The sequence below is a fragment of the Nymphalis io genome, chromosome 19 (genome assembly GCF_905147045.1).
Source record: "Nymphalis io chromosome 19, ilAglIoxx1.1, whole genome shotgun sequence".
In the NCBI taxonomy this organism is placed as follows: Eukaryota; Metazoa; Arthropoda; class Insecta; order Lepidoptera; family Nymphalidae; genus Nymphalis; species Nymphalis io.
Window position 1 is genome coordinate 5,926,921 of NC_065906.1, and position 21,402 is coordinate 5,948,322.

The 21,402-nt window shown below is 32.9% G+C and overlaps 1 protein-coding gene across 7 annotated transcripts in view; it reads right to left on the minus strand.

Moving 5' to 3' along the window:
* LOC126775942 (protein turtle homolog A-like) overlaps positions 1-19,568 on the minus strand; it is a 113,109-nt gene extending 93,541 nt beyond the window's left edge. For 2 of the 7 annotated variants that reach the window (XM_050498151.1, XM_050498148.1), the window contains exon 1: positions 19,350-19,566. The gene's annotated coding sequence lies outside the window, so the exon portion shown is untranslated. Of the gene's footprint in view, positions 1-19,238 lie in introns of all 7 variants that reach the window. The other 5 variants (XM_050498153.1, XR_007669921.1, XM_050498147.1 and 2 more) reach the window with 5 other exon arrangements.
* Positions 19,569-21,402: the final 1,834 nt, after the last annotated feature.

A 21,402-nucleotide genomic window follows, 5' to 3' on the forward strand; every position in this document is an offset into this window, starting at 1 on the left:
ATTTATTTAACAGTAATAAAATAAAATTAATGTTTAGTCTAGGCTTTTCACTATTGTTTGCGCGCGCAAAGCTGGCTACACGTGGGCATGATTTAAATGTCCTTTTCTCGTAACCATAATAACTTGTATGCAAAGTTTAATAATAATCGGTTGAGTAGTTAAGGTGTGAATTCGTCGTAAGGAAACAAACTAAACAAACTCATTTTCGAAAGTATAATATTAGTTGAGATTCTAAGATAGGCAAATTCTAAGCAATAGTAGTTATTATTACATAAAAAGAAACGAAGTTAAAAGAAAGAAAGTTTCACGAAGCAAAGTAAAATTATATTATCATTTATTATATTATTAAAAAAAAAAACATTTTTATAACGTAACTCTTTGAAGTCAGATGATGTCGATTTATGATAATTAAAAATTACAAAACATTAAACGCTTTAATGAATTAAATTCGAGACCATTTCTAATTATTCATCCTTCATCGCGTTAGAAATGTAATTAAATAACTTAATTTTATATTTATTTAACATTGCCCATGTACGTATAAAGACTTAATTAATCTAATTGTGGGTTCTGAGCAAATCGTTTCGCTCATAAGCATATTAAAACGTCAACCAGTAAGTCAAACATGTATTTCAAGGGGTCAACCTTTCTGTCCCATGTCAGAAATACAACACGAACGCCTTGCTACTTTTCGAATATATATTGTAATATAATATGAGTGTCTTTTAATTTAAAGACTTTTATCTTGTGAAAAATTACAAACAGTTATATTCATTAAGAATTAATATCGTATAAGTATATTAAAAATAGATTTAGGTTGATACACTACATTCGTTATTTTAATGTTATAATAATTAATTATATATGAAATTGATTGTAATAATTATTATAGTCAATGTCACATATCACTTTCTGACATTTTTTTATAGAATAGAAAGGCGGACGAACAATTTCTTTTTTTTTATATTCGCCGGGAGGGCAAATGACTCTACTCCACCTGATGGTAAGTGGTAGTAGAGTCCAAACGTGACGACGGCTAGTACAGATGGGAAAAACGTTCTGCACTATAATATATTATGTATATATAACATATGGGCCACGTGATGGTAAGTGGTCACCAACGCCCATAGGCATTGGCATTGTAAGAAATGTTAACCATCGCTTACATCGCTAATGCGCCACCAACCTTGAGAACTAAGATGTTATGTCCCTTGTGCCTGTAATTAGACTGGCTCACTCACCCTTCAAACCGGAACACAATAATACCAAGTACTGCTGTTTTGCGGTAGAATATGTGATGAGCGGGTGGTACCTACCCAGACGAGCTTGCACAAAGCTCTACCACCAGTAAGACACTTAACAAAAAGTCTTCTGTGTTGAGTTAGAAAATAAGTCTGTTATAAGATTCGGTACAGAAGTGTTATTATTTAACCGTGAAAGGTTAATTACCGATTTGTGAGATACTATTTTGAAGCGTAAATTCTTGAAACCATATAATTGTTACAGTGAATGTCGTATATCAATTTCTGACATTTACGACCTTTTTCTGCGGTTAGTCTCGACGTTGTACTTACAAAGGCCCTACTGTAAAGAAAAAATTATATTTCGATTATGTTGTATATATACAACATTCGGTCAAATGGAAAGGATATAACCTGTTTAAGATGACCCTTGCTACATTTGTGCGGTAGATTTCACATAAAACGTGACTACGTTACATGAATATTTATTAGATAAAGTGATTTATGTTAAAAGATTAAAAACATTTAAATGTTTTTATGATATGTAGTTTTCTTTTACATATAAAGAATTTTATTAATTCGAACCGAATTTATCAATATATAAGGTTCTTATAAATATTTTTGTGATCGGATTATAATGGTTTTTTTTCTATCTATAAGTTTAAAGTTGTTTTATGTTTTTAATGATGTCTTTCTGGCCAACAAACATATATACGCAATTATAGACATGACCTTTTTGACAACTGACTTTATTTCTTTATCACCAGCCAGGTATAGACTCAACTACAACATCTTCCCCTTTTTTAAGTAAATTAAAATTAAAGTTAAACAAAACAAAAACTTAAGTACTAAAATTATTTATATAACTAATTAATATAACTATAACTATCACACTCATAACTCGATAGGAAGGCAGTCTGACATGACTAAAGAAAGATTAAATGCAGGACCAATCATTGGCTTTGCGTGCACAAAAGCACAAGAGTGTAAATACTACCAATATCCAAGCTACGTGCCGCTACTGAGAATTACTGACCTGGAATTCAAATCCAGTACAATTGAAATATGTAAGTAATAATAACGAATATACAAAAGCATTTAAAAGTACATGAAGCCCTACTATTACTTATGTAGTATTATATTGAAAATAGTAAGCGTTATATTTGTATTAAAACGAAGCTCATTCGTAAATATATATTATGAAATAGATGATAGCATATCGTTGTTATTGCAAACAATATTAAATAAATATACGAGTTTTAGCTATTTTGTTAAAAAATAACATCTCATGCGAAGTGTGTAGATTGAAATATAGATTTCCCAAACATTTTATTTTCAAATGTGAAAACAATATTTGCGTTATATATTACGAAGACTCATCCCACTTTAAAAAAATAGTGTCAATGTCGTTTCTTATCTGTGGTTCTTAATATATTTGAATGAGGCTGTGTTATATCAGAAGCATAGGACAAAGCTACTCAAAGTTTTAATGTCATAAAAAAAAATTGGCCGTCACGGGGCGCCTGGTATACATGAAATATTGAAATTGATGGTTATTTAAAGAATGTAATGAAAGAAAACAAATAAATATGGAGTAGAAAAAATAAAACATAATTTCGTTAATAAAATAAACATTTTAATTTACTATTACAATATAGCGGCCTATTATAATAATAGGCCGGGAAAACGCTAGGCAGAAGAAGAAGAGACTATTATAATATAGCGGAATGGTATGACGTCATAAGAGACCGTCATGCCGTAGGCCGCCACGGCATATAAATATTTCAAATCAATATACAACAAACATTTGTACAATAAATCGCGTGACTGTATCGTAAGACAATTTATTTGATCTTATTTTTTATTGAATATAAAATAGCTGAATGTACCTTTCTCTTATCCGATCGAGTTATTTATTGCACAAGTTTGTTTTTGACCGCCTCACGTACTTTATAGGGCGAAACCTTCTCAATCCGGAATTGCCAATTTTTATGTCACATATATATGTTATGTTTGAACTTGTTTCTTGTATTTTATACGCGATATGTTTATTGCTCAGTTAAAATTTATAAATATTGTTTTAGACAGAGAAACAAAAAGTATTTAAGTACTGTCGTATCTTTTACGAGTCATCGGTGAAACGCGTATTGAGAAACATTAAATTTATATTTTCTTTATCTTTTGAATATTATTGTTTGTTGAACATTATTATTAAGATCAAAGGCAGAGCGACAAAAACTGTACAGATAAAAACAAAATATACCAATAATAATTGCGTTCATCAAAATAATTTAAGCGATTTTATGAAGTACAATGAGCCGAGATGGCCCAGTGGTAAGAACGCGTGAATCTTAACCGATGATCGTGGGTTCAAACCCGGGCAAGCACCACTGAATTTTCATGTGCTTAATTTGTGATTATAATTCATCTCGTGCTTTACGGTGAAGGAAAACATCGTGAGGAAACCTGCATGTGTCTAATTTCACTGAAATTCTGCCACATGTGTATTCCACCAACCCGCATTGGAGCAGCGTGGTGGAATAAGCTCCAAACCTTCTCCTCAAAAAGAGGAGAGGAGGCCTTTAGCCCAGCAGTGGGACATTCACAGGCTGTTACGGTATGAAGTACAAATGTTTAAGCCAATTTAATGTAATATGTTTTTCGCTAATTCTAAATAAATTTACAACAAGTATTAATATTACCAAAAATAATTTCAGCCATAATCGGACTTGAGACTGACTAAACTGTTCAGCAAACTTTAGCTCGGCTAAGTGCTAACTTAGAACCAACCAAGTATTATTGGCTTAGTCTAATGTATAATAACGGCTCATCCTTTGGGCACATTATATTATTAAAGCTAAAAGCTAGTCGATGAACGATATGAAACGAATTATATTAAACAGTGAATTTTGTGTATTGAAAAAATATTAAGTATTTTTGAATAAGGCTATAAATAAGATATACATAGGTCCTAATTTTGTAAGAATAATATGATGATATTAAATTGTATAAGCTTACTGGAGATGGCTTAATAGGTGAAGCATGTGGATCTTCAAACGAAGGTCACGTTTTCCAACCCGTAAAAGCACCGATAAGCTATATATATGAGAATACTATAATTAATTTGTAATTGTACTATATCTTATGCACGTAATTGATTAACATTGTAAAATAAACTTCTAATCCTCTCCGTTCGAAACATGCAGGCTTCCTAACGATATTTTCCTTGACCTCCGACCACGATATATCATTATGAACACAAATTGAGCACACAGAAAATGAATGGTCCGAAACCACATACTTCAGTTCAAATTCAAGTCTTCGAAACACTGAGTGATAAAATTTAGCTTATAAACGATAGCCTAGGCAACCCTTTATTTTTAAAACATATTAAGGAGAATGTATGTAAGCAGGGATTATCTTAATTACAGTTGCAGTCAGTTGTGTTGGGATTTTTAAATGGGGCATTGTTTTTGAAGGGCCAAACAGTTACTTTTAACTCTCGTAAGAGTAACCAAATGGTGTATTTGAATGTCTATGTGGAGAGAAAAAATTTAAAAAAAAGTCGTGATCGACGACGTTTTAGTTAATTGCAAATGAAAATAAAATGAAAAGCGTATTTATTACAGAGAAAATCCTCAGTTGTAAGAAAAACTAGCGAAATTGTTTCTGCAAGACAATATATATACATATATATATATATATATATATATATATATATTAAAAAATATATACCACAATGACCGCTTTTAAGAAATTATTAATATTCTTATTTACCCGGTTAAGCATACAGTTTGTGTGAGAAGTGGGGACGACAATTATTAGAGCCAGTGGTCAGGATCGAACCTGCGACTTTTATATCGGTCATAAACCATTGCTATTGAAGCTTATTATATTTTGTTTTCTGACATTTTTAGGTTATTCTTTATTTAAACATCACAATTTATTTAACGATATATACATAACATTACCAAATAATATATTTCAGGTTTATATTGGAACCATTAAAGACCAGCATTATAATATCAAGATTAATATTACACATTTGTATTTATAAGTTCTGCTCATTGCCACCGCAAACAAAATCATTCAGCTATAAAAACGAAAAGAGCGCAGTGCTGTTTACAACTTTAGCGTACATTTAATCATAAAATGATTCGAACAAATCTCTTCTTGCATAAACATACCAAAATAAAGCACTAAAGCGGTTTCGCTTCGATATTCATTCTGTGCAGCGTACCGCGTGATAATGACGCAAGGTCGAAACCTCAAAGCGTTCCAACGGTTAGGAACGGACTCCAATGCTTCGGAAGGACCCTCTTTTGGATGAACGGCGTTGCTGAATCTTTTATTAGTTTCGTGAATGGACGGCCAGTTGACATAACCGTCGTCGACATCTGTTGTGATATTACGCCATCTTTTCCAGGGCGTTCTTTCATTCCATCGATTCGGGACCGATTCAACTATTTTTGTACACGTGGAATATGTAAGGTTGAATTGAAATAGACGTAATACGTGTTGGGAGGGGAGGACAACTGCTGAGCCAGCGAATATGAATGTATTGAGCGTCATCAGAAAACTTGTAGAATACGCCTTTATCCGGAAATTGGATAACGGGGGACAGACATGGTGTTTTTTTATATCTATTGATGTTTTGCAGCTTTGATTAAAAGCAAAAATATGTTAGAATTATTTTTTTGCGATTGATTTCAAAATTTCAAACAGAAAATCGTTAAAAAATCTGAAGTTTTTGACCCTTTTTTCCAGAGAAATTTTGCAGAACTTAATTAATGAAATAAAATATATATAAATGTATTTTGAGATGGCCTAGTGGCTAGAACGCGTGAATCTTAACCGATGATCGTGGGTTCAAATCTGGGCAAGCACCACTGAATTTTCCAACCACTTAATTTGTGATTATAATTCATCTCGTGCTTGACGGTGAAGGAAAACATCGTGAAGAAACCTGCATGTGTCTAATTTCAATAAAATTCTGCCACATGTATATTCTACCAAAACGCATTGGAGCAGCGTGGTGGAATAAGCTCTTATCCTTAAAAGGGAGAGGAGGCGTTAGTCCAGCAGTGGGATATTAACAGGCTGTTACTGTACTGTATATATAAATGTATTGTTGTTTAAATATATATAAAACTTAATCAGTTGCTTTTGATTTGTGTATTAACATAAGGCCAAACTTGAACTTTAAAAATTTATCCAATAAAAAAAAAGAAACACTGAAATTAAAAATATCGAATAATTTTACTTTTAGTTTTCTACTATTTTTCCAGAACAGGAGGATTTAATTATTCATAAATTTTAATGGATATGGTTTAAGATTGATTGATTAAAAATTGAAAATAAGCCAAATTGAAAACGTCCTTCCTTCTACTTTCAAGTCACCGACTTCACTATTATCAGTTTTTCAGATTGAAGAAAGTTAAAATAATCAAACATTTTTTTGTGATTTTAGACTCATTTTTGATTGTATAAATATATCGTATACATTTAAAATCATTTGGTCGTATATATAAATGTTCTCAAATGATTTAATAAATTTACAACCTATACAATACAACGATTTCGCATAAAACATATCAAGGAGAACAAGACTACTTATAAAATCAAGTATCGGTGTATTTTTTCAAATCAACTCCAACCAAAAGCGGAGGTTATTTGTAAAAACATCTTTTCATGGACCTTTTTCTGGCTGTTAAACGTTTAGCTTTGTCGCAGCGTTCTGTAAATGGGAAATTTCTGGAAAATATGGCATGATTATCGTCTGTTGGAATTTACAAAAGGCCTTTTTTATTTGAAAATGTTCAAATGGTTTAAAAGTTAGGAGAAATGAGCTCGTAAAATATAATAAACATGTCAACGAGGCTTAAGAGTGCTGTTTAATAAAATTTGTTTTGACCTTTGATATTTGATTTTAATAATATAATTAGTTAAATGATACTATTTGATATATAACTAGGTCTTACCTTCTCTTAAGAAAGGTTGATTCCAACACGCTGCTTTACTATGTGTTGGCGGATACAATAACGTTTACTCTGATAAATACAGATTTTATCAGGTTTTATTTTCTTTCACTCTCAAACAGGAGAGCAGCTGACAAAACTCTGTAGAGCTAGTCTAGATATGAACCTGCGATACTCGGTTGAGATTTATAAAGTTATTACAATCTTATGTGCTGCAAAAATTAAATAAAACCATAACATACAAATAGGCTTACTATAAACCATCTTTACAAAGTAAATATGTGATCGTTTGTATTATGAAACGATAAGGAGAGTAAATACACAGAATTTAAAATATATGAAAACTCGAAGTAATTATAATTAAATCACAATTATGTACATACATTATAATTGTTAAGCGAGAATTGATTGACCATTCAACTCTTAAAATTAAGCGTGTCCCCTCTCAGGCCCAGCAGTTGGGAACTTTGCAGGTCCCTGAAGACTAATTAGAATAAAAGAGTGTTAAAGTTCCCTCTAACTGACGGGTACCTTTGGAGCTCCCTCGAGACTCCCTTTCCGGTTGTGACGGCATGAATATTTTATGCCCCGTAATATGAAAGCCTTATATTGAGCATTGAACATTTCTTGGTCATATTAAAAATATCTATGTAAAAACTATCATTAGCTTTTAATAACAATTATAATATTTTATTTAGAACCTTACATAAAATCAAAAATAAAATGTGTACGATAATAATTGCAATAGTCTAAAATTGTGATGCAGTTACTAACGCCTGCCAACAAAGCGACATTTCTTTATTATGATAAAACATTTGAGTTGCAAAAATTAAATTAAAGCAAAGGAAAGAAAATATACGATAGAATTAAAATTAACAAATTACTGCCTATTAATTTTCTAGTTTTAATTTTTCGTATTTGTAAATTAAATTCGAGATTATTTGATTAAGGTTTGAATCGTTAAGGCGTGATAATAAGTAAATTTTAGTTAATCTATGTAAGATGTAAAAGACATTTCAGTAAAGGTTTTGTGTAAATCAATAGGAGTAGATAACACCCACGCATTAATTATTCTACTCCCAAATATTAATATTATGTATTGCTGTATTCAAGATTATACAGTTAATAATCTTGCGTAATAACAGCCGCAAGGGATATACTATATGCAGTTGTGTACGTATAAGTATCAAGTATCAAGGCCCGCGAAAACTTACCGTTCCTTAAATGCGGCCGCGTATGGTCTCGATGCTTGTCCTACACACGCCGTGAGGCGATCCATCAGCCGTTAGTTTTTTGACAGTGCTCAAAGACTGGCGTGCGTGTCTCGCGTAGTTTCGACGACCCGTAATTATTGTTCGTTCCTTGCTTATTGTGGAAATTAACTTTGCTTTATCGTTCACTTTTAAAAGTAAACTTACTATATAGTTTTATACCACAAATTATTAAAAATACTTTTTATATATTATTCAATCGACATGTTGTCTGCGTACAAAATTATAACAAGCAAAGTGAGAGCGCAGCCTCGATCGTAAACCGTACATGGCAAGGCGACTAGACTTCAAACAACCTATTATCATACTCACCTTAAAATACCTTGGTTGGCAACGAATTAATGATAATTTTTTTTAATTTTTTTATAGTATATGTGCGGACGAGCATATGGGCCACCTGATGGTAAGTGGTCACCAACGCCCATAGACATTGGCATTGTATGAAATGTTAACCATCGCTTACATTGCCAATGCGCCACTAACCTTGGGAACTAAGATGTTATGTCCCTTGTGCCTGTAATTGGCTCACTTATACTTCAAACCGGAAAACAACAATAACAAGTATTGCTATTTTGCGGTAGAATATCTGATGAGTGAGTGGTACCTACCCCGACGAACTTGCACACCTTACCACCAGTAATAATATATTCATAATAATAATAAGTATGGTTTATACTAAAATTTGTTTCCTACTTGTATAGCATCAAGAGAAGTGGTGACTAATTACTACCAGGTATCCAAATTAAAAGTCTTTCACACATTTATCAGCTAATAATTACAAAGGGGTGCTCCGATTACTTTATTGAGGGGATAATTAACGCTGTTTGAAAAATACAAAATAAGGAAAAAAGCATAGGAAAAATCTGTCAAGGCGTCATTGAATGTCGGCAAGGGATTATTTTTATTTCTTGGCTAAGATTTATTCGCCTCAGATTAGCATTCCTCTTATTTATGCTAATGTAATTTTAATGGCACCCACTTTTTTGGCTAATTTAATTTCACGAAGAACTCGCAGGATTTAGTCTTAAATCTTAGCTTATTAAGAGGGCTTTAGTGACGATTCTGCTTAAATAAAATTTGAGTTATCATTTTGGTTTGAAATTAATTACTTTTTTAATTGCGTATTGTCTAAGCTTGGATAAACTTTGTTCATTAGGCTGAGTGTGTACTGGCGCTTGCATTCTGGAATAAGAATGAGTATTTAAACTTATATACTAACAGTAGTTACTTTTAATTGTAGCTAGAATTCTAATTGTAGAATAATGACAATCGTCATTTACTTTATTCTCCATAGCATTTCGATTTTTCTTGAGGAATTTATAGTGTTATACGCTTTTTATATCTCTAACACAAGGGTGAATAATAATATGGAGAGGCCATATAAAATATTTTTGAAATATTATTAATAGTAATTCTTTGTAAATTATATGCATAATATTATGAAATCACCCTATGACTTTTATTACTATTACATAAATTTGAAATTATTAATCATGGTTTATAGTGTACTTTATTATAAAGCCAAGCCATGAGTATATAATTATATATTTACTAATAAAGTAAACCATATCATAAAACTATATGTATTATTTTTTTGTAAATCAAATATACTTAATATTCAGCTTAGAATGTTTTTTTTGTAGCAGATTCCTTTTATTGGTATGTATATATTTGGAGAACTAACCATATATTTATGATACTGCGCTTTGCGGTCGCACAAAAACCGATACACAACGGATCATGGATCGGATCATGCAATCATGCAAGGATTTAAGCATTTGCAATAATGCAGAGCGCTATAAGTACGCGAGTATGGTATTATTATTATTAGTATAGCAGAACGATTAACAATTCCCTATTTCTTTTACGTTTTGCCTCTCTCATATTTATTCTATATTATAGAAATAAAATTATAATAGAAGACAGTTAAGACACTAATGTGCCTATAGTAATTTTTTATTATTATTATAAAGCAAATAGCAGGTTCATCTAATGGTAAGTGTCCCTGTTACCATCGCCCATGGCCCATGCAACATAAGAGAAGCTGAACTGATGCGTTGCCGGCCTTGAAGAACCTTTATACTCAATGAAAACTCCCATATTATAGCGCTTTGGGAAAATTTAAAGAGGAAGATAATCACAACCAACAAGATCTCTATAATAAAAAGGACCCTTAAAACGAATGTACAAGAACTTCATATGTGTATGTTACATAATATTATATAAAAGTTTACATTTTCATTGTACATCGATCATAGTCTATTGATACTCTTTCGATTTTCTACGAAACATTGTACGTAAGTCAACACATCGAGTTGTTCGAATCACGAAGGCTGTACCGTGAAACTCCGATTAGAAGAATTTCTCTTAAAAATTGCGTTTCGACGCGAACAAACACTGCAAAACGCTCGGACACCGGATTTTTTCATCTCTTCTAAATCACCTTCAATTATAGTTGCAAATTAACACAAGAAAACTCGCTGCTCGACCATGCGACTAAAATAGAAAGCGTTATAAAAATATTTCAGTAAACCTGTTATGTTTATCTTGGTACTGCTTATATATTTAATAATAGATATAATTCTCTTTGTAACGTATATAAACCTACTCTTGTTCAATTGTAAAATAACCAAGCTCCGTAAGTCGACGTATCGTATTATTGTGTTGTCAAAGTCATGAAGCCCGTCTATAGCAATTCGAACTGACAGGAACTCTCTTTAGACGAGCTCCGACTGTTACATATTGCAGTCAAGTCACAAGTATTCGCTTCTACTATTTTTATTACATTGTTCGTTAGTAATTTGAAATTGAGAACAAAATGACAAGAAGACTTTTTGGGATCACATTTTAAATGTTTAGCTTGTGATATAAATCAACATCAACTAATCAGTAAGTTTTTATACTGTTATCTTTAAATATTTTTATTTCATAAATTATTGATTAAATTGTGTTCTTAAAAATAAAAGTTACCACAATATTCAAACCTATACTATACATACTATACTGTTGGTCATGTTTTTACGACTAAACCATTGAAATAATTTAGATAAGATTTAGTATGAAACAAGCTTGAACTCAACATACATAAATAATTCGCACAAAATGAAGTGCGAATTATTTATGTATGTGCCTATTATAGTTCGGTCATACCTTCGCTTGCCTTTTTTTCGGACTTTTAAGGACTTTAAAGATGAAAAAAAAGTTCTGAATTCAAAAAATTCGAATCGTAATTATTATACCTGTATTGCGTCTGACCGCTCCAAATGTTGATACAGAAATTATATTTAAAAACCTCCGTCCATTTATTAATGTGCAGGTAGCCTCTAGAACATGTTATAGTAAAACGTATTTCCGGCCTCGGCACTTTGGACCGTTAAATTAGATTACCTACTTCGAAGTTTCTAAAAGTAGGGTTAGTTTATTAAAGTGCTGTATAATAAACCTGAATAGCACAAGTAAATTGGCAATGAAAAATAATTGACTCGTAGCTACTATTTGTGCGATTTGAAAATTAAAATTTCATTTGAAAAAAATATAAATAATACTGTAGAAATCGTTGCAAAACTCGATCTTGAATCGCTCTACTCCTTTCACGGTTTTTTTTTATTTTAACTAACAATAAATCAATTTCATTTGCATTTCTGTTCCATTCCATAATCCAATAAGGTGGTATGAAATTCGTCATACACGTAATACGTAAATAAAAGACATTACGAAAATGCTGGCAGGTGTCATTAAATTTTCATTGTCGAAATAAATAAAAGCATTTAAGGATTCATTTGAAGAAGTTTTGACAATTATATCCATCAACCCGCAGAGCAGCGTGGTGGAATATTATATCCAGCCTTAACCTTGCATTAAGACAATTATAGTTGTTATCAAGACTGGCTGAATACCACCCACTGTCATGGAATCCAAAATTTCAAAAAGACAATAAAAAAGTCACCTGTAGAAAAATTCCAAGTCCTGTAGAAAGGCATACACGAGAGCGGATGCACAGCGCATTGTACAGATTGGTCATAACCTTGTTTCGCACCCTAGGGGCTCCCGTAGCTTCTGGCGTCTGACCAAGTCTGTGCAAAACAATTTCTGCCAACCTTCGCTGCCACCGCTCAGAAATCCGGACGGATCGCTAGCTCACAGTCCGCAAGAGCAAGCTGATCTCCTGGCTAAACTCTTTGCCGACAATTCCGTCATCGATGATTGTAGTGCACTGCCACCTACAATACCTGCATGTGGCCATACGATGCCTGACATTAAAATCAGGCAACGTGATGTGCGTGCGGAGCTGCAATCACTTGATGTACGGAAAGCTAGCGGTCCCGATGGAATACCAGCCATAGTGCTGAAGAAGTGCGCAGCGGAGCTGTCTCCTGTGTCAACGCGCCTGTTCCAACTTTTTCTCTCTTCGGGAAGTGTGCCGGAGGCTTGGAGAAGAGCTAATGTGCAAGCGGTTCCCAAAAAAGGGGATCGGTCTGACCCGGCAAATTATCGGCCAATAGCTATCACCTCAGTACTTTGTAAGGTGATGGAACGGATTTTAAACAACCAACTGATCCATTACCTAGAAGATCACTGCCTAATTAATGATCGTCAGTACGGGTTTCGACCAAAACGGTCCACAGGTGATCTTCTAGCGTACGTAACGCACCTCTGGGGTGAAGCTATCGACAAGCATGGAGAATCGTTGGCTGTCAGCCTCGATATCTCCAAGGCTTTCGACAGGGTCTGGCACAGAAGTCTTCTCTCCAAGCTACCGGCATATGGTCTGCCTGCTCAGCTATGCACCTGGATTGCCAGCTTCCTACACAAGCGTAGCCTTCGTGTTTTAGTAGATGGTTGCGCTTCACAATTCTATGTAGTGAATGCTGGGGTCCCCCAGGGATCTGTGCTATCTCCCACACTCTTTCTTTTGCATATCAATGATATGCTCTCCCTTGGGAACATACATTGCTATGCAGATGATAGTACAGTGCATGGTGGATACCACGGACGCGCAGTGGCTGGGCGGGCGGAAACTGAGGAGAGGCGGGAGAATCTTGTCATTGAACTCGATAGGACGTTAGAGCTCATCGCCAAATGGGGCTCTGATAATCTTGTTGAGTTTAATGCCAAGAAAACACAGGTATGCGCTCTCACGGCGAAAAAGTCAACATTTTCCCCTCTTCCCTCCCTCTGTGGTACTCCGCTGGTGATGCAAAGCAAAATCGCCATGCTGGGGATTGACGTTCGCTGCGACCTTAGTCCAAGGGATTACATCGAGGCTGTTATAAAAACAGCTTCACGGAAACTCGGAGTTCTGAACAAGGTGCGGCGCTTTTTCACGCCACAACAACTGTGCCTGCTGTACAAAACACAGGTACGGTCTTGCGTGGAATATTGCTCGCACCTTTGGGATGGCTCCGCTAAGTACCTACTTGAGGCCTTGGACCGGTTGCAGCGACGTGCCGTACGCATTATTGGCGACGTAAAGGTCACAAACACCCTTGAACCTTTACAATTGCGTCGTGAGATAGCAGCACTGAGTGCTTTCTATCGACTGTATCACGGCGAGTGCTCTGAGGAATTATTCTCTCTAATTCCTGCTTCCCCCTTCCTTCTTAAGTTCACGCGAGCTGGTTCTCGATGTCACCGCCTTACTGTGACAGCAATTCCATCGCGAACAAAGAAATTTGGCAACTCCTTTCTTTGTCGCACTTCCAAAAAATGGAATTCCTTACCAGCTCACGTGTTCCCCTCCTCTTACAACCCGGGTTCCTTCAAACGAGGCGTGAAGAGGCATCTTGCGGGCCGGCAAGGCGATGGCGGCTAGTGCAGAACGTTTTTCCCGTCTGTACTGGCCGTCGTCGCGTTTGGACTCTACTACCACTTACCATCAGGTGGAGTAGAGTCATTTGCCCTCCCGGCGAATATAAAAAAAAAAAAAAAAAACACCTAGACTCAATGACGTCAAACATTTTTAATCCAGAAACGTACATTGTGATACTGCATGATAATAAATGTGCAGGTACATTAAAATATCATTAATATAAATTAAAGATAAGATACACTAAAGTTGTAGACGTCTTTGGAAGTACAAAAAAGAATATAATTATATATATCTACTTTTACTTTTTATATTATACAAACCTTATAAGTTTTTCTCAATATTATAAAAGGTATCAGCCTCTGAAAGGGAAACCATATCATCAATAGCATCAACCGTTTATCTGTTCGTCTACTCGTAAAATACGGTGTAACACATAGTGAAGGGTTTTATTTTATTCCTAGAGATGTACATATTCGATAAGACTAGTATAGAAACAGCTAAAAATGATGGATTTTAAGCAACTTTATCATGACTTCAATCGACAGATATTTTTTTTCAAAATTCTTCTTTTTGCAATGTTTAAATTCATCAGATCAATTGTGAGCATGAGAAGTCTATTCGTATCCAGAGTCCATGACTCTAAATCTATCCCTGCAAATCTATTTATTCTCTGTGAGACTTTTTTTTTGTTATAGGTGTTATAGGCGGATGGGCTTATGGGCTACCTGGTGTTAGGTGGTCACCACCGCCCATAGCGATGTAAGAAGTATGGAAAGGTAAGAAGAATATCCAGATCTGGATATTCTTCTTACCTTACCCACTTAACAGGTCTACCTACACTTCCCGTACCAATAATTTGCTTAGCCATATTCCATTTATTTAGAGTGCATTACGATATTTCTTCTATTCTATCTCTAATCATATCTTCAGTTATTACTCTCTTTTTACGAATTTTCACCTTCCACTCAGCTTAACATTTTTTTCCGATTTTCCACTTGCCTCCAAAACATTATTATATACCTAGCACTTTTATTTTACATATTCCTCGCTGCGCATTATTAAATGTTTACCTACCGAATCTAAATAAAACGCCTAAAGGCTGCGAAATATTTAAACAGAACGAGAAGGATATGGGCTAATAAAATCATGACGTCGACATAAGAACTTGTCAGATATAATAATTTATACCAGCGTACTACCTCCCTTTTTTATTTATAAAAAAATATTTCATACACAAAAGATTGTAAAGATTCGAACACACTGACTTTTGTTCTGCGAATTCAGACCAGCCTATCTCAGGACTAACAAAACATGTGTATGTAGTATTGCATCGCAAAATTGTAACATATTGCTTTTGTGAATGCATTCACAAACATGATGTATGCATGGTATGCTATATTATGTCAATATATCAATCTAAAGTTTGACAGCAGTGCAGTTGGCGGACGTCCTTTTCAATAAGCTTTATGATCGACACTTGATAGTGAGGCTTTTGTTTTTGGGCTTAGATGTATGAAATTTTACGATCACTTAATAATATTTCTTTTTAAAATAATTTATTAAATCTCGTGATTGGGCTTGAAGTGAATGATGAATGTTAAACGAAGTTATTTTATGTGACAAAATAATGAACGAATGTATAAGACGCTAGAATATTTGTTTCCAAATAGACATTAGAGAGTTATTATGAGTGAGAGTGAGTGGTAAAACGCGTGAATCTTAACCGATGATCGTGGGTTCAAACCCGGGTAAGCACCACTGAATTTTCATGTGCTAAATTTGTGTTTATAATTCATCTCGTGCTTGACGGTGAAGAAAAACATTGCGAGGAAACCTGCATGTGTAGAATTTCACTGAAATTCTTTCACATGTGTACTTCACCAACCCGCATTGGAGCAACGTGGTGTAATAAGCTCCAAACCTTCTCTTCAAAGAGGGAGAGGAGGCCTTAGCCAAGCAGTGGGAAATTCACATGCTGTTACTTACTTAATTCGTTTATCAAAATACTGTAAGATATGTACTGATATTATAATATACTATATTATTATGCTTTAGGTTTTTTTTATAATAAATTTATACTTAATTCACATAGGCTCTTACAAATTCTTATCATTTTTAGGTATAATATTAAATAGATACACCGAAATAAAATATTAAGTTATACCTTATTTATTTAAAATCTAATGTTCATTAAACGGCCCTATTATGCCGTGATGTAATTTTCTTGTTATTTATATAGAGCATTCTAGTCCTAAAAACGAATCTTTAAATTTCTCATAGTATATTAGCTGAGATCCCAGATGGCCCAGTGTTTCAGGCATGTGAATCTTAACTGATGATTTTGGGTTCAAATCCAGACACGCACAACTTACATGATCTTAATTCGTATAGTGCAGGAAAATCTTCTCCTCAAGCGTAGAGGAATCCTTTGATTCGCCATTTACACAGTGTTAGTTTCAAAACTTAAATCATATTATCTTAAATCTAAGTATTGATTTCCGCTTATAATATAATTTAGGTAAATTGAATCAATTCAAAAACACGTACAGCTAGCTATATACACGTACATCATATTTTTCATTTTGTGAAATAATTTTTTACGATCTTATTTTTTTTTAAATATTTGCAATAATTCGTAAACACGACATGCACACAAAAATAGTTGTTTAAGTAAATATTGAAATAATAAAAACTGTATAGAATATTCCCTTATAAAATTTTCTACCACACAAAAGATAATAAATATCATTTTAAGGTACCGGGCTATTTTTAACTTGGTATTTTGTTATATATACATACGCAACGATCTACCAGCACTATGTACTATATAAGAGGCTAAATATGTCTAGCACCAAATATTGTTGTTAAGTAACTTTTGCAAGCTGGCCGTTGTTCTACTATCTTGAAAATAGCGTCAATATAGGCCTTGATATAAACTATAAATTGAATAAATTACCATTTCTTAAATCGATCGAATATATTATTTAAAATAATTTGTTTTGCGCATCAAAAATAATACTATTTGTATTTTTCTAAAGACACGTCTGATCCAAAAGTTCCCGAAATTAGGTACCCGAAAGTTAATAGTTCTTACCTTCGGGTTAGACTCGACGTTGTCATGTCGGTATTTCTTTTATTTTATTTTCTTATTACAGATAAGGATAATGTAACAACGTTTTTATTTTTATAAAATAGTATTTGGGAAAGGTTGAAATTGTAATAGAATGGTTTTTTTATTTTATTACATTTATACTTGGTGGTAGGGCTTTGTACAAATCCGTGTAAGCTTTTACCAAACACTCGTTATTTATTTTACAGCCAAATAGCAATACTTAATATTGTTGTATTCCGGTTTAAAGGGTGAGTGAGCCAGTCTAGGCACAAGAGACATAATATATTTTTTCCCAAGGTTGGTGGCGCATTGGCGATATAAGGGATGGTTAATATTTCTTACAATTTCAATGTCTATTGGCGTTGACCATTTAATATCATGTGGGTCACATTCCCAGTCTGATTTTTTGATTTTCCGTAATATGAATGCTTTTAAGCTTTACCTCCTTTAAATGCTGCAATCTCTCTTTTTGTAATCATTAGTTCGACATTCGATGGAAGACGAGTAAGAAGAAGACTCAGCATCGTTTAACTTATCCCTAAACCATATTAATAGGTAAATTAAATTACGATTCAAGAACTTTATATTAATAACTAAATATTTTTTTAAATGTTACAGCAGACAGATAATGTGACCCGGTATCACATTGACTAGATGTACGGAGAGTTTTTCTACTACTTTAATGGATATTTGTATGTCTATAAAATATGCTTTAATTTTTTTCTTTTTAATCAACGTAACGAATCCGTTCTATTTTATAAATTCAGCCTTAAATCAAAGTATTATAAGCTATAATCGTTTGGATAAAAAATAAAAATGAAACTTAGCAAGGTATTTAATATTGTTCCTATTGAAATATGCAAAGAAGTCAGGAAAACTGCTACTTGGAAGTAGTTTAGAAAACACGCCACGGTAACTTATTTTCAGCAGTTTAGGAATAAATTAGGTTGCATTACAATTACACAAATTGTACCAGCCTATACATATATAACGTGTTCATGTTTTACCACATAAAAACAAAGTACGAATTAAAATTAAAATTGTATGATTTGCGTTCCATCCTTACTAATATTATAAATACAAAAGAGAGATTGTTTATTTATTTGTTTGTTACGCTTTCACGTATTAACTATTTAACCGATCATCATGAATTGTAATACAGAAAAGGACATAGGGTGCGTTACACCATTCCCCGTAGACGCGAGCGGAAATTAGTTTAATTTTTTATTTAAGTCCAGTTTTAAGTTAATAAAAATATTATACAATACAAAGGAATATTTTTCTACTCCGAAACGATGTTACAGCACTGTATTAAAACATAAACTATTAGTTATTGATTTAAATAACGAGCTATACATAAATGCAAATTTATTAGTTACGTAACTGATTTTTGTTTACTGTTTATTATCTTGCTAGATAGTTTTAATATACATTTCAAGCAAAATATTTATATAATCTTTAACATTAATAATCAATAGTTCCGTTTAATGTTTATCATTATTAAATTTATCGAAATGTTTTGATAAATAAATTGTGTTATGAAAAATACATTATTCTCATTTTTACTTTGGTTTTGCCTTTTGGTTTTTATTTTAAGCAACAGTCACTATAATTTAACTTAAATGTATAAATGACTTAGTTTCCTTGTCGTAATTTTTATGTTTTTATTTATTATAAATAAACGGCATTGGACTTATTTCAATCACAATTACTGTATATCAAAAAATGGACGAATTTCCAAGCATCATATACGATAAGTATGAATTAAAAAATATATATGATATTCAATATACATCATATATTTTAGTGATAGTAGTTTATACTTACTGTATATTGTATTTTGCTATTTACCTGTTATGTAATTAACACATATTAATGTTAATATTTAAATAGTATCACGTTTAATTGTATTATTTATGCTATAAAATAATTAGATACCTTTATATATTTAATTGAAAAATATTTTAAAATTCACAAGGTAAAAGTTTGAACGTTATTCACTTTATCCGCTATGTAAATAATGAAATACAAACAATATGGCTTTGACATGAGACGAGTTATTTGAAAACACATTTAATTGTATGTGCGATTTTTCATTTTTGTCCGCGCGATAACGCTATTTTTCCGAAACACGACACAACCAACCGCGTTGAAATACCACCGAGCACTGATTCGGCTTTGGACGTTGTTTTCTAAAGGTGAGGATTTCGGTATCCGTCGGCAACCCTCGGCAGCCTTCGCTACCCATCTCGATTCGATTGTAAGAAAAGAATTTCATACTTCACAAACGAGCACATTTCTTGTTGAAAATGTTTTAATACATAAAATTGAAGTCCTAACATGAACCCAACATCATTTAAGTAGCATTTTCTTTGAATTGGTATTAAGGCTCAATACCGTAACCGTAACAGCCTGTGAATGTCCCACTGCTGGGCTAAAGGCCTCCTCTCCTCTTTTTTGAGGAGAAGGTTTGGAGCTTATTCCACCACGCTGCTCCAATGCGGGTTGGTAGAATTCACATGTGGCAGAATTTCAGTGAAATTAGACACATGCAGGAGGTTTCCTCACGATGTTTTCCTTCACCGTAAAGCACGAGATGAATTATAATCACAAATTAAGCACATGAAAATTCAGTGGTGCTTGCCCGGGTTTGAACCCACGATCATCGGTTAAGATTCACGCGTTCTTACCACAGGGCCATCTCGGCTTTAAGGCTCAATGTATAAAGATAATTTTGGGGCGTCATTCGTAAATGAAAAAAAAAATCTTTGGATCAAAGAAACTTTTCAATAAGATTTGAATGAAATTTACCCTGAGAGATGATATAAGGAAATATCGTTATTAGTATTATAATAATATAATATTATTTAAATACCGCGAATGCAAAAGTAAGCAAAAAGGCTTTTTATTATATAATTTTTGTTAACAGTTTAGATATTATTGAAAAACAATCGTCATATTTAATCCAATCGAATATGACACGGATTCTCTTTCTTCTTTAAAGTAATAATAAATTTACCATTTATTATTATTAAAAAGAAGAAGGGATAAAGAAATTCGAAATGATAAACCTATATATATATATAATTTTTAAAACAAATGCAACGTTATAATGTGATTGTATATCTACGTCTTAGAATAACATAAAATATTTTAAACAAAAGTTAAAATATTATCATAAATATTATATACCATATTAATTTAAAATTGAAAATATTTATTTATGTTTAAGCTAAGAATTATGCTGAGGTTAATGTATTTTTTACATTTTACAGATTCAAAAGATCGAGTAATATTAAACCAGTATGAAATAGATGGTGGTAGGGCTCCACTTAATTATTATTCTACCAAACGGTAATTGTAAGTGGTCTAAAGGGAACGATCTTACGAGTACACCCGAGTGGTTAAAAGTTTAGAAGGGGTTTATGTTTCTTAAATTTAATAAAGACCATTTCAAAGATAATACAATAAATTCATGTTAGTGTGAGAGGACCACACTTCAAACGCCAATTTTCATAATATAGTATGGTTGTAGTATTTAGAATTTAGTCTTAAATGCAATGTTAGTATATATCATATTGACATAATTGTATGATACGCCGATATGCATGATTAAATACACAGAAACAATTTTTTTTTTGTAATATTTGGTAATAATTGCTGTTTAGTTTTGTGAATTTTAGATTTATACTATCATTAATAGCAAAAAATGTAACCCAAGGCACGCTTATATGTGCAGAGAATTGTAAATTCAATTCAAAATAAAGTACCTTTGTTCTGCATTTAGATATCAATTTTAACTTCTATAATTCTTAATCTAGCTTAATCTAAACTTAAGCTAAACTTAATTCATTATAATAGAGACTTCGCACGAATTAACACGTTGCAACAGAAGTCATGTTTTGTAAGAAAATAAATAAATATAAGCTGATGGTATAAGTATACGCTCACAATGGGCCTCATAAGGCTCAAGGTCAATCAAAGGGCAATG